Consider the following 12,264-nt stretch of genomic DNA (forward strand, 5'->3'; position numbering starts at 1 on the left):
CTGCCCTGCAGCTCACCCTGCAGTCACAGCTGCCTCCTGGCACCAGTGCTGTAGTTTGGACTATCAGGATGGGCAAAAGCCAGAGCTCAGGCCTTTACACTACTTGATTCAGCTCAGCTTTCCAACAGAGTTCTAAGAACCACTGCTCCAGCACTACCAAGCTGGAGTAACTCAAAAGTAGATTTGCTGTTCATTCTCAGGACAGACTATGGACCCAAGATCCCAGCTGTGCTGGCTGAGGCAGGAGGCAGTTTGTACTCCTTGTGCAAGGAAAAACCTGTGTGGAAAAAGCTGCCATGGAGCAGGCTTACCTGAGGAGCTGCATGGGAAGCTGCCATCCCCATGGATGATGGGCCTATTGGGCAGTAGGGACACATTGTCCTGCTTCTTCAAGACCTTCTTCTTCAAGGCACTACCAGGGTGTTTTCTCTGCACTCTAGAAGCTGTGCCATCAACAGGTGGTAGGCTAAAGCCTGCAGGGACCAATGAGGAGCTTCTAAGTGGAAGGCACTAGACAGGGTGATGATGGAAAGGGCGAGAAAACTTGCCAGAGCTGGCTAACATCTCTTTGTTATCCCAAAGAACTTCAAGTATAACAATGGCACACTAATATGGGAAAAAGAATCACAGATTCCTAGAAGAGTTTGGGTTGGGTTGGAAGGCACCTTTAGGCACCATCTAGTCCAACCCTTGTGAGCAGGGACATCTTCATCCTGATCCGGTTCCCCAGGGCCCCATGTAAGCTGGCCTTGAACACCTTCAAGGGTGGACTAACAACAACTTTTCTGGGAGAACCCTTCCAGCTTTTCAACCCCTTCGTTTAAAAAATAACCCTATAATATCTAATGTAAATCTACTCTCTTCTAGCTTCAAACCAAATTGCAGCAATGCTTCCCCTAAGAAACAAGGAAACCCAGTACTGCTTTGCTTTTGTTTTCCTGTTCCAGAGGCTGGCAGGGGAAGTTACCAGAGAAAGTGCAGATAACCTTGCGTGCTGCCCTGGGGCTGAGTGCTGCCTCCTGAGGGCCCTGCTGCTGCCCTCGGGCAGCGCTCACAGCCCTGCAGGCAGAGCCCCTCGGCCGGGATTCAGTTGGGAACGCTGCTTGCTCCCAGGGCTACAGCAGAAGCACTGCCTGGGGGCTTCAGCACAGCTCTACAGCACCAGCTCCTCAGCAGGGAGTGGCAGGAGAAGGATCTCTGGTGTTTTCATGAGAAGGAGTTGCATTTTGTTTCTTCCAGGTTGCACCCTGGCTGAAAAGCATTCTTTTGGACTCACCTTGCCTGAAGACTGCTCTCCAGGAGAGAGTCTGAAGCTCTAGTGTGCTTTGCAAGACAGAATTTTCTACTCTGAAAGACTTCAGAGGTGAAGGGGGGAAACTAATATTCTGTTACTTGCAGCGGCGGCTGGCCTCAACTGAAATCCCGGCTGGCTGTGGCCAGCGACACCGGCAGCACAGGGGCGCACTCCTATACCCACACGGGGTTGGGAGAGCGCTTAAGGCTTTTCAACCTTGAGGTGACGAGGACTCCCAGCGAAGAGGCAGGAACTGCAATCCGCAGAAATAGACGGAGACGGTCTCCAGGGGTAACACAGTCCAGTTTATTCACTAGGGGAGAAACCAACTGAAGACCTTGAACACTGCTTGACAGCGCTTTTTAAAGCGAGAACAGCAACCAATCAGAGGTTCGGGGGGGTGTAACTTACAACCTACTGACAACTTGTGCAACCAATAGAACTAGGGAAAGGGAGTGGCCTTGGCCCTTGAACCAATAACTTGACAGATCTGATGGAAGATTCTAGAAGGTGGGTCTGGCCACTGAGTGATGAACAGGGGTCTGGGAGGAGGTTAAATAGATACATTCCTATAACTGGGAGGGGTAAGGGATGATGGAGAGGAGGAGTGTACATCCCAAGACCATACCAAACATAAGCTCGGGGGTGCGGAGAGCGAACCAACGCGATCCCACATCTCCCCCTTTTCTGTTTTAAAAGAAAATCGAAAGAAGGCAATGTAATAAATCAAAAACTGTCCTCTGAAAAAGAGTCCCAACCGGGGTAGTCCAACACCTGCGGGATTTCAAAGCCCTCTTCATATAGTTCGTCTTCTTCTTTTGCTACTACTCGGTTGATCTCCACAGGGGACGTGGACTTCAACAAAAGCCTTTTTAAGATATTCCAAACAATGCATACCGTAACAGATACTAACAATAGAATAAATAAGACTAAGACAACAGTTTTTAGAACGGAAGACACCCACCCAGACAACCCCCATCCTGCAAACAAGTTCCCCACCCAGTCTGCAGACTCTTCTTTTATCTGATTTATCATTTCTTTCATCTTGCTGATGGAGACTCGGACATCTTCGGCCTTCGATGACAGATTCAAGCAACAGAGCCCTTCAAATTCGTCACATTTGTGATCGTGGAGCAGCAATAGAAAATCTATCGCTGCCCTGTTTTGCAATGTTGCCTGCCTTGTTATTTCCTCGTCTTCTAAAAGGTCACTGAGCGCGGTTGATGTTAAATTTGCTTGTTTCGCCACCCAGCACTCTAGGTGGCCTAATTCACCTAGAGCTTGAGCAACGGCTACCCAAGGAAGGAAGGTGATCCATGCTACTTCTTCTAGTTTATTCCAATGTACAATTTCCTCGTCGCACGTATCATCCAAATTTCTCAAATCTCTTTTGGTGCGGTTCGAATTTGGTGCGACCTTTATTTTTTGCCAATTAACAATTTGGTTTTTGCTGGGTGTAAACAGCGTCAACCGGCCTATAGTACACGGACCTCCGAGAAGGCGAGAGGGGATGCCTTGCCAAGCTCGGTTTCCACAAATTAGAAACAAACCATTGGGAAGGGACTTAGGTTTATCATTGAAGGTGATGGAGGTGGTAATTTGGGACAGGGAAGAGCACCAGTTCCCGGCGGTGTAATTCGATGATATGACTGGTGTATATGATTTCTCGTCCTGACCCGGGAATGGGAAGAACTGAAAACAAAAATGGGCTGTGGAGGAACCGAGTAACGTAAATTCAATTGGTTCAGACTTTGATTGATTTAAACGATTGGAAAACCTTCTCCAGGCGACATTGGGGTTAGGATTGGAGGGGCAATTGATTTTATTATTAAAGAAGGGTTCAAGGGAAGGATAAAGGGTATCGGGTAACTCATCTTGAGAGATTGGGATCCCCACAAGGCAGGTGGACAAGAGGTCTGTTGCTGACGCGGTGGTTAGGCAGATGCTGTCTTGGCCGAGGGCGCTGGCAAGAGTCTTCCACACATTCCTCTTGGGTTGGGGAACAACCCACGGCTGTGATGTTGGCAGGGTCGCGCACCAGAAGGTAATGATGGCGATGGCGACCGGTGGCAGGATGGATCTTGTCTGGGTTATCATATTCTGGGCTCTACAACAGTAAAAAATATATAAAAGAGATTGATTATATTAAAAGAGTTGGTCTGGTCCTGGGAAGAGATCAAGGTCTCCGGAAAAAGGCTTCCGCTTCCGCCTCCAACAGGCCTCTTCGACCTGTGTCACAACACCCAAAGCTGTTTGTTTTTTGGGGACGAAAGGTTTGACCCACTTGGAGGGGACCCATTTCAATCCTGAGGGGGTGGATACACAAGCGTATCCTCTCCCCCAGGTTACTAAATCGAAGGGCCCTTCCGTCTTCCACGTCTCGGGATCTTTAACTAAAACCGGTGGTCGGGCTTTGAGTCTTAAGGTGTCATTTTGCCCAAAGTGCCGCACAATAGGAGGGTTTGGGTTACCGAAAGAGCAATTTAAAAAGTTGATGGTATACAAAGCTCTTGCCAGGCGGATCTGTGGGGGGTCCATCTTCATTGCCGAATACTGTTGACTTAAGACCCTTTTCAGGCTCTGATGGGCCCTTTCCACCACGGCTTGGCCTGTCGGGGAATAGGGGATGCCAGTCTTGTGTTCTATTCCCCATTGTTGCAGGAAGCTTCGAACTTCCCTGGATTTATACGCCGGGCCGTTATCCGTTTTGATACACTTTGGGATGCCCAGTACGGAGAAAGCCAACAACAGGTGTTTCTTAACATCATTTGCCTTCTCCCCTGTGTGGGCAGAGGCATAAATCGCATTGGAAAAGGTGTCTACAGATACATGGACATAAGAGAGTCGTCCGAATTCAGTAAGGTGGGTGACGTCCATCTGCCACACCTCACAACTACTCAGTCCACGGGGGTTGGTGCCTAAGGTGATGGACGGAAGCTGGTGATTTTGGCACTGGGGACATGTGGCCACGATTGCCCTGGCCTGTTCTCGGGTGATCTTAAATTGACGAACCAGGCCGGGGGCATTTTGGTGGAACAACTGGTGGCTGATCTTAGCTTGTTCGAACACATCCGGGAGCGGGGCCATCTGGGCAGGAGCAGCAAGGGCATCGGCCCTCCTGTTTCCTTCCATAATGAACCCTGGCAAATCTGTGTGGGACCTCACGTGCATCACATAATAGGGTTGCTCTCGGTGGGAGACTAACCTAATAAGTTTTGAGAGCAAGACGAACAGCGTGCCGTTGGACACCTCCTGCAGGATCGCATTCTCCGCACGGGACACCACTCCTGCTACATATGCCGAATCAGTGACTAAATTGAAAGGTTCAGTGAACTTCTCGAAGGCTCGGACGACTGCGTCTAACTCAGCTATTTGAGGTGATCCCTTGACCTCTCTAATATCAGCCTCCCACCGCTGAGTTTGAGGATCCTTCCAAGTCATCACTGACTTGTGGGATGCTCCAGACGCGTCAGTGAAAACGGTCAAAGCCTCCAAAGGAGTTCGACTCTGAACAGATTTTAATGAAAGATGAAATTGAACATCCGAATTGAAAATTTTGTGGGCCGGACGGTGAATGGAAATTTGCCCGGAGTAGCTATCCAGCGCGAATTGCAATGACTCACTTTCCTGCAGCAGGTGTTCCAGCATCGCTTTCGTAAAATGGCCCGAACTTAATTGGATTGGAAGGTGGATGCACTCGAAGTCCACACCTGCCAGCTCCCTGATCCGCAGACGAGCTTTGCGGATCAGTTCTGCCACCAGTTCTTGTGGCCGTGTCATTCTTTTGGACCGATGATGGCTAAGAAAAACCCACTCTATGATTAAGAGGGGATCCTTAACCTTTTGGTCCTTTTTGAATGATTGGTCCCATTGAAAAATCACCCCGTGGAGGTGTGGCAATTTTCCTAATATGATGAATTTGAATGGCAATTCTTGAATGTACCGATGAGCTTGCCGCTCAGAAATGGACGCCTGGATCTTTTCCAATGCCGTTCGTGCCTCTGGAGTGAGAGTCCTCGGAGAACTTAGCTCCTCTCCCCCTTTCAATAAATTGAAAAGGGGGGCCAGGTCTTCCGTAGAGATGCCCAGCCAAGGTCTCACCCAGTTCAAGGCTCCACACAGCTGCTGAACATCAGCTAAGGTCCGAATGTGAGGCCGAATTGATATTTTTTGGGGCACAATTGTGCGTCTGCCAATTTCAAGGCCCAGGTACTTCCAGGGCGGCATCCGTTGAATTTTTTCTTGTTGAAGCTCGAAACCTGCAGCAACCAATGAATTGATTGTCAGGTCAAGCGCGTGAGTAAGTACGTCCTCGGTCGGAGCACAGACTAGAATGTCATCCATATAGTGATGGATGATTGTCTCCGTTGTCGCTGCACGTACCGGGGACAGCAAGGAAGAGACGTACCACTGGCAGATGACAGGACTATTTTTCATCCCTTGCGGGAGAACTCGCCAGTGGTATCTCTTCCTTGGGGCTTCTCGGTTGATGGTAGGTACCGAGAAGGCGAAACGTGGGGCATCATCCGGGTGCAAGGGAATTTGAAAGAAACAATCCTTTATGTCGATGACGGCCAGATGATAATTTTGTGGGAGCATCGCTGGGGACGGCATCCCTGGCTGAAGAGACCCCATATTCTCGATGACATCATTAATTTTGCGAAGGTCGTGAAGGAGCCGCCACTTATCTTTATTAGGTTTTTTAATAACAAACACTGGTGAATTCCAAGGTGATGTGGTTTCAACCAAGTGTCCTTTCTGCAGCTGCTCCTCCACGAGCTCCTGGAGCGCCTTTAATTTTTTATTAGAAAGCGGCCACTGCTCTACCCAAACTGGAACATCTGTTTTCCAAACTAATTTTTGGGTAGGGCGCTCCTCAGTGGCCGCTGCCCGAAAAACCTGGGGAGCCGATGGAAGATCAATTGTGGCTCCCCACTGGGCAAGGAGGTCTCTTCCCCACAGGGGTTCCGCGTAATCTAAAACGAACGGGCGGACAGATGCCAATTGCCCGTCGGGCCCCCTAATGTGCACGACGCTCTTGGACTGTTTCGCTAATTGGACCCCTCCAACACCCTGGATGTGTCCTGCCACGTCTTGCAGTTCCCACTGTGACGGCCACTGCCTTGCGGGAATGATCGTCACGTCTGCCCCAGTGTCTAAAAGCCCATTGAGTGTGGTAACATCCCCATCTTTCTGCAGGCAACATGTCAATCGTGGCTTGTCCCTGGACACGACTTGGGACCAAGCCACAGTGTGTGATTCCTGTACTGATGGTAAAGTGTGAGGTAGGTCGAAATCGGGGACAGGGATAGCTTGTGCTATTACCTGCCCTTTCGGCAGAAAGACGGGGGGGCGTGTGCAGTAAAGTGCAACGGAGAACTGTTGGATGTTGGATGTCAGGAGGCCGGGTAGGATGGTGACATGTTCTGGCGTATGTTTTGTGTCTCCGACGACAACGTACTTACTTTTGACCCGCCACCAGGTACCTGGCACGTTTGGGCAAACGGAGACGTCGTGGAAGTCTGAGTCGGTGAGGTGAAGTGATTTTGTGAGTTGAAGTCTGTAAGGAGAAAAATTCGAAAAAGTGGTCAAAACCGGTTGCGACATAAAGAACGGCTTGGTCAACCCAGACAGGTGTTGTGACTCGGGCAGGCACTGTTGGGAAGCCTGATGGAAATTCTCCCCTCTCTCTCCCTCCCCGCCAGATGGACAACTGCCTACCCTATTTGTTTCGGAGCGCGGGGAGGAGGCGCGCTCAGCAATTAGTTTTTTGGACGCTGATTTGTCCCCTGAGGCCTCTGATGGCTTTTGAAATTTATGAATTCTTGCCGCAAGGGACAATCAGGCATCCAATGGCCAGTTTGTTGACAAAGATGGCACGGTGCATCGGTGCCAGACGGTGGTCGACGGACTGGTCGCGGAGTGTGTCGGAAGGCGGGAGTGACAGCAGCGGCAATGTCCTCGGAATTGGCAGCAGCAACCCGACGAGCAGGAGGCCGAAGGGCTGGGCCAGGTTCTTCTGGGAGAATGGCAACCTTCCTCTCGCAAACTTCCAGCATCTGAGGGAGTTCCGGTGGTGGGTCGAGAGGAAGGCTAAGAATGGCGGCTTTGCATGCGGCGTTGGCGTTGGCGGCCACCATTTCTGTTAAGATTCCTGCTCGAGTATTCTCATCTTTAACTTGAATGTCAATGGCCTTTCGAAGCCTCTCAACAAATAAAAGAAAAGGTTCATTATCTGACTGGGTAATTTTGGAATAAGATACTGAAGGAGTAGACGGTGATTTTAGGCTAAAAAAGGCTTTCTGTGCTGCTAAGGTAGTGGATTTCAACGCATCTGAGGGGATGTACCATGCTTGATAATTCCCGTCCGCCCAGGCCCCCTCCCCACTCAGGTGGTCGGTGGTCAAAATTCCCCCCTCCGAGTCTACGGCGGTGCTTGTATTGTCCCACAGCGATGGTAACGTTTTACTAATTTCCTTTTTCCATTTCGACTCCCAAATGAGGAATTCAGTGGGATTCAACAAGCACGAAAAAATCCGCCGTAGATCGGCAGGGATGACCACCGCATCTGTGAGTGTGGCCCTCAGGATACCCCGGAAGAATTCACTCTCCCGTGAGTAATCCTTCTGGGCCTTGCACAGTTCCTTGATTGTCGAATTTGGGAAAGGGGTCCACTGGGCCTGGACTCTCCCCTCCGCCCCCGGGTGGTAAGTGACCGGAGCCGCGGACAGGGTGGGCAGCGGCCCCGGGTCCCGGCTCCCAACCCCCCTCCCGGCTCCCGCCGAACTGTGGGAACCGGAAGGGATACCGTGGGAACCGGAACTTGGAGCGGAGGAGGAGGGGCCAAGGACGGGGGCGGAGACGGATGGAGATGAGCCCGCCTTTGAGGCGTGCCACATGGGAGGGGCTGGTTCCGAGGGCGGCGCTACAGTGGGAGGAGTAGGAGGAGAAGGCAGGGGCGGAGCGGAAGGAGGAGAAAGGGAGGAGTTAAAATGATTGAAGGGATTTCGGGGAGAGAAAAAGGGATTATGGGAAGAAGAAGGAGGATTGGCGGGAAACGCCATGCGGCGCTCGCCATTTTGTGATTCACTGACGCCATCTTGGGCCAGTGAATCATCTGAGGGGGAAGGAGAAGGAGGAGGGTAAAACCGAACAGAACGTTTCAAACTTCGGAGAACACGAACTGGGGAAAAAGGAGGGTAGGACGAATCCCGAGGAGTCTGGCCAGGACTCCTCCGGCGGGGGGAGTGGACGTTTTGAAGAGAGCCAGGGGGATGGTATGAACCCTGCGTGCTGCCTTCACGAGATGCTCTCTTCAAAATTCCAGATTTCGGGGTAGAGGGTAAGGAGTGAGGGCTTGGGGAAGGAGAACCGCAAAAACCGGGTGGACAACTTGTGTTCGACTGCTCCCTCAATTCTGTCTGTGATTTTAAAAGGTCCCGAAGTTGGGAACATAAAAACGCGATTTTGAGCATTTGCGAATCCCCTGAGCGGCACATACTTTCTGCTTTAAGACAAACATGGGACCAAAATACATGACTAACAATCTGCTCAGGGGTGGTCGCTGGGAATTGGGAGAGTAGCCAAGCAACTAACCTTTTTATTTCTTTTTTGTTGATATTTTCAAAACCCCCCACAACAAGAACCCCTTTAACTCTTTCAACAAGTCTCCTGTGGGTTGTGGAAACCTTGGCACCCATTTCAGAATGTTAAAATCACAACCCAAACCGCCCAACCTCGGGAAATAGAACTATGGAAAGAAAAAAGGAGGGACCACCAAACCGAACCCCGTCGCCGGACACCGCCAGCTGGTGAAAATGACCTGCAGGATTTTAATCTAAAGGGACCGGCGAAACGGTCCGGACGGACGAAACCGTCAACTAAAATACAACAGAAATGTAAAAAGATGGGGGTGAGGAGAAAAGGAAAGAAGAGAAAGAAAGAAAACTCACACTCGGTGGTAGGTCCAGGGAAGGGTCCGAGGAGGGTGGATTCTGCGGCGGGACCGACTCCTGGGGTGCTAGGAGCTGCCAATCCCAATCCTCGGGGAGCGCCACCCACTAAAACGGGGTCTGCTCACCCAGAGGTAGTTTGACGACCAAGAGGATATAATTCCAAATCCAACGGACTGCGTCCTGGGATTCTGGAATCCTCGTCCGTGGGCTCCGGAGGTGTTCACGGCTGCCCCACGTTGGGCGCCAAACTGCAGCGGCGGCTGGCCTCAACTGAAATCCCGGCTGGCTGTGGCCAGCGACACCGGCAGCACAGGGGCGCACTCCTATACCCACACGGGGTTGGGAGAGCGCTTAAGGCTTTTCAACCTTGAGGTGACGAGGACTCCCAGCGAAGAGGCAGGAACTGCAATCCGCAGAAATAGACGGAGACGGTCTCCAGGGGTAACACAGTCCAGTTTATTCACTAGGGGAGAAACCAACTGAAGACCTTGAACACTGCTTGACAGCGCTTTTTAAAGCGAGAACAGCAACCAATCAGAGGTTCGGGGGGGTGTAACTTACAACCTACTGACAACTTGTGCAACCAATAGAACTAGGGAAAGGGAGTGGCCTTGGCCCTTGAACCAATAACTTGACAGATCTGATGGAAGATTCTAGAAGGTGGGTCTGGCCACTGAGTGATGAACAGGGGTCTGGGAGGAGGTTAAATAGATACATTCCTATAACTGGGAGGGGTAAGGGATGATGGAGAGGAGGAGTGTACATCCCAAGACCATACCAAACATAAGCTCGGGGGTGCGGAGAGCGAACCAACGCGATCCCACAGTTACTGACTCACTGAGGCCATGGGCAAGACACTTCATGCCCCTGTATTTTTCTTTCAGAAACAGAATTAAATCCCAAGCAAGCTTCCACTCAAATGCAAGTGGAACGGTCCCCCAGTCTGATTGCAACACTGTGCAAAGGGCAAGCAAGTGGTCAAAAAGGACCACCACAAGTGTAGCCACCACTTACTTGCTTCAGCTTCATCCCCGGGCTCAATTGTCTCCAGAATGGGCTGCAAGGATGTTTTCCTTTGCCTCCTTTTCTTCATCTCTCTCTCCAAATGCTCTGCGTCCTTCCGCTCTAAGTTCTTTTGAGCCAACATGCACAATGCAGCACGGATCTAGGTGCAATGGAAATGCATCATAGACTGTAAGGAGAGATACATCAACCAGACACAACATCTCCTCAGGAGCACAGAGTCCACAGAGTGCCATAGGTTTCAATGCAGCTCCATATCCATTCCAATAGTTTCAGAGGAATGTCTCCCGTCCTCACCTTGGCAATTACACACAGCCAGGTGGAACACTTCTGTGCCACAACCTTACACTGCTCCAACTGCAGCCTATGTCAGGAAGCCCTGCTTGAAGCATGAAGGTCATAGGAGTGCTCCAAGACAGAGGAAGAGCTGACATGGCCAGTGAGCAGGCAGTTCAGTTCCTACAGGCCATGGCAGGAGAATGAAAACCATGTGCAATATCCAGCAAGGAGGGGTAATTAGCTGTTGCTTAACACTCATGGCCAGGAATTGCAGCTGTTTCTCACTTCCTGGCTTCTGAAGGACTCAGCTCTAAAGGACTCTGAAGGACTTGGTCTCTGACATCAGGAGACCAAAACGAGGAATCATATGAAAACAAGCTGCAGAAACACTGATATTAATGAGCAGAAAACTTGAGAATGAGAGGGCTGTGACATACAGCCAGAAAGGTAACCAGGAAAAATCAAACTCTCCCATTTTCTTTTGCAGACTTGCTTACACACAACATTAGAATCTTTGCTTCTCTGCTTCCGAGGATGCACTTTGCTCACTTTCACTGATGTGTAGCTTGTTCTGTCATTCAGAACTTCTCTAAAACAGCCTTTGCACATAAAGAATGCTTCTGGCATGACCTTAGCACCATCTGCAAACGAAGCACCTTGGCACCACTGGAAATAGCCAAGCAATTGCTCTTTAGTTGTCAAATATATTCCCAAGAGAATCCACATTGCCCAGGAGAGGATGATTATGATTTTCAGTGACATTTTGGGCCAAGCACTAAACAGCCACCGGAAAGGAAATCTGCTCATCTCTGTCCTTCTCTCTTACCTTTCCAAAACCTTCCCTCAGGTCTGTGTCACTCGTAAGACCAGGATTGGTGTGATGATCCATCTCCTTGGCCTGGCTCAGTGGGAGGCCTGGAAATGAAAGCAAAGGTTCATGTAAATCTCTGGCAGATGTCAAGCCCCCAAAACCACAATGCTGGGCAACAGGCAAGACAGGTTCCAGATTGCAGAGCCCTCAGAAGACACAGAGACTGTGACTGAGAGCAGCAAGGTACAATGCCTAGACCCTCTCCCAAGGGATGGGCTACTGGCAGCAGACATGACATTACTCTGGTGGCCAGCAGACTGAAACCTGCTGCATGATGAAGGCCCCAGCCCCTGGATGCTGGAGAGCCTCTGTGTCTGACAGAGATGGGCAGAGATGGAGATTGCTCTTGACAGCAATTCTTATCTGCTCTTATTCATGCTGATATTAGTAAACATCTTCTTTTGGTTCCTAAAAGTCCCAGGTTCTAATACCTGGATGCATTTAGATCAACATTTTCTTCTCTTTGTTGGAATATTTTAGAGGACATTCAAAGAAAACTTGGCATTGTAGGAGTGTTACCCAAACATGAACTGTGTTCTTGGCACCAGATAATTCATTTTCCCCGAGGGTTTCCTTCTGAACTGTATGAGACTGGGCCAATTTTGGGCCAGCCTGATTAAAGGCTGGTTTTCTAATTGCAAGAAGAACAATGGAGCTCATTCTGAAATACTCTCCAACAGAGCTGTTGGAGCTAAGAGAACTAATTCTTTACATGGTTTCACAGAGGGTAAATTCATACAGCAGCCAAGCAGTTTGAGAGGAATCCCTGTCCTAAAATGGGATTCCTTCACCCTGTAGAATGCTTCAGTCAGTAATAAAAGTGAGACAGCTAAGGATTAATG

At 50.1% G+C, this 12,264-nt stretch overlaps 1 long non-coding RNA gene across 1 annotated transcript; it reads right to left on the minus strand.

The window, feature by feature from the left end:
- Positions 1-344: 344 nt before the first annotated feature.
- Positions 345-6,895, minus strand: LOC135288563 (uncharacterized). Its single transcript, XR_010351623.1, has 3 exons — positions 6,760-6,895; positions 1,511-3,401; positions 345-473 (listed from the first exon to the last, which is right to left on the minus strand). It is a non-coding gene; the product is annotated as an uncharacterized LOC135288563 (long non-coding RNA).
- Positions 6,896-12,264: the final 5,369 nt, after the last annotated feature.

The sequence above is a fragment of the Passer domesticus genome, chromosome 33, assembly GCF_036417665.1.
Source record: "Passer domesticus isolate bPasDom1 chromosome 33, bPasDom1.hap1, whole genome shotgun sequence".
Classification (NCBI taxonomy): domain Eukaryota; kingdom Metazoa; phylum Chordata; class Aves; order Passeriformes; family Passeridae; genus Passer; species Passer domesticus.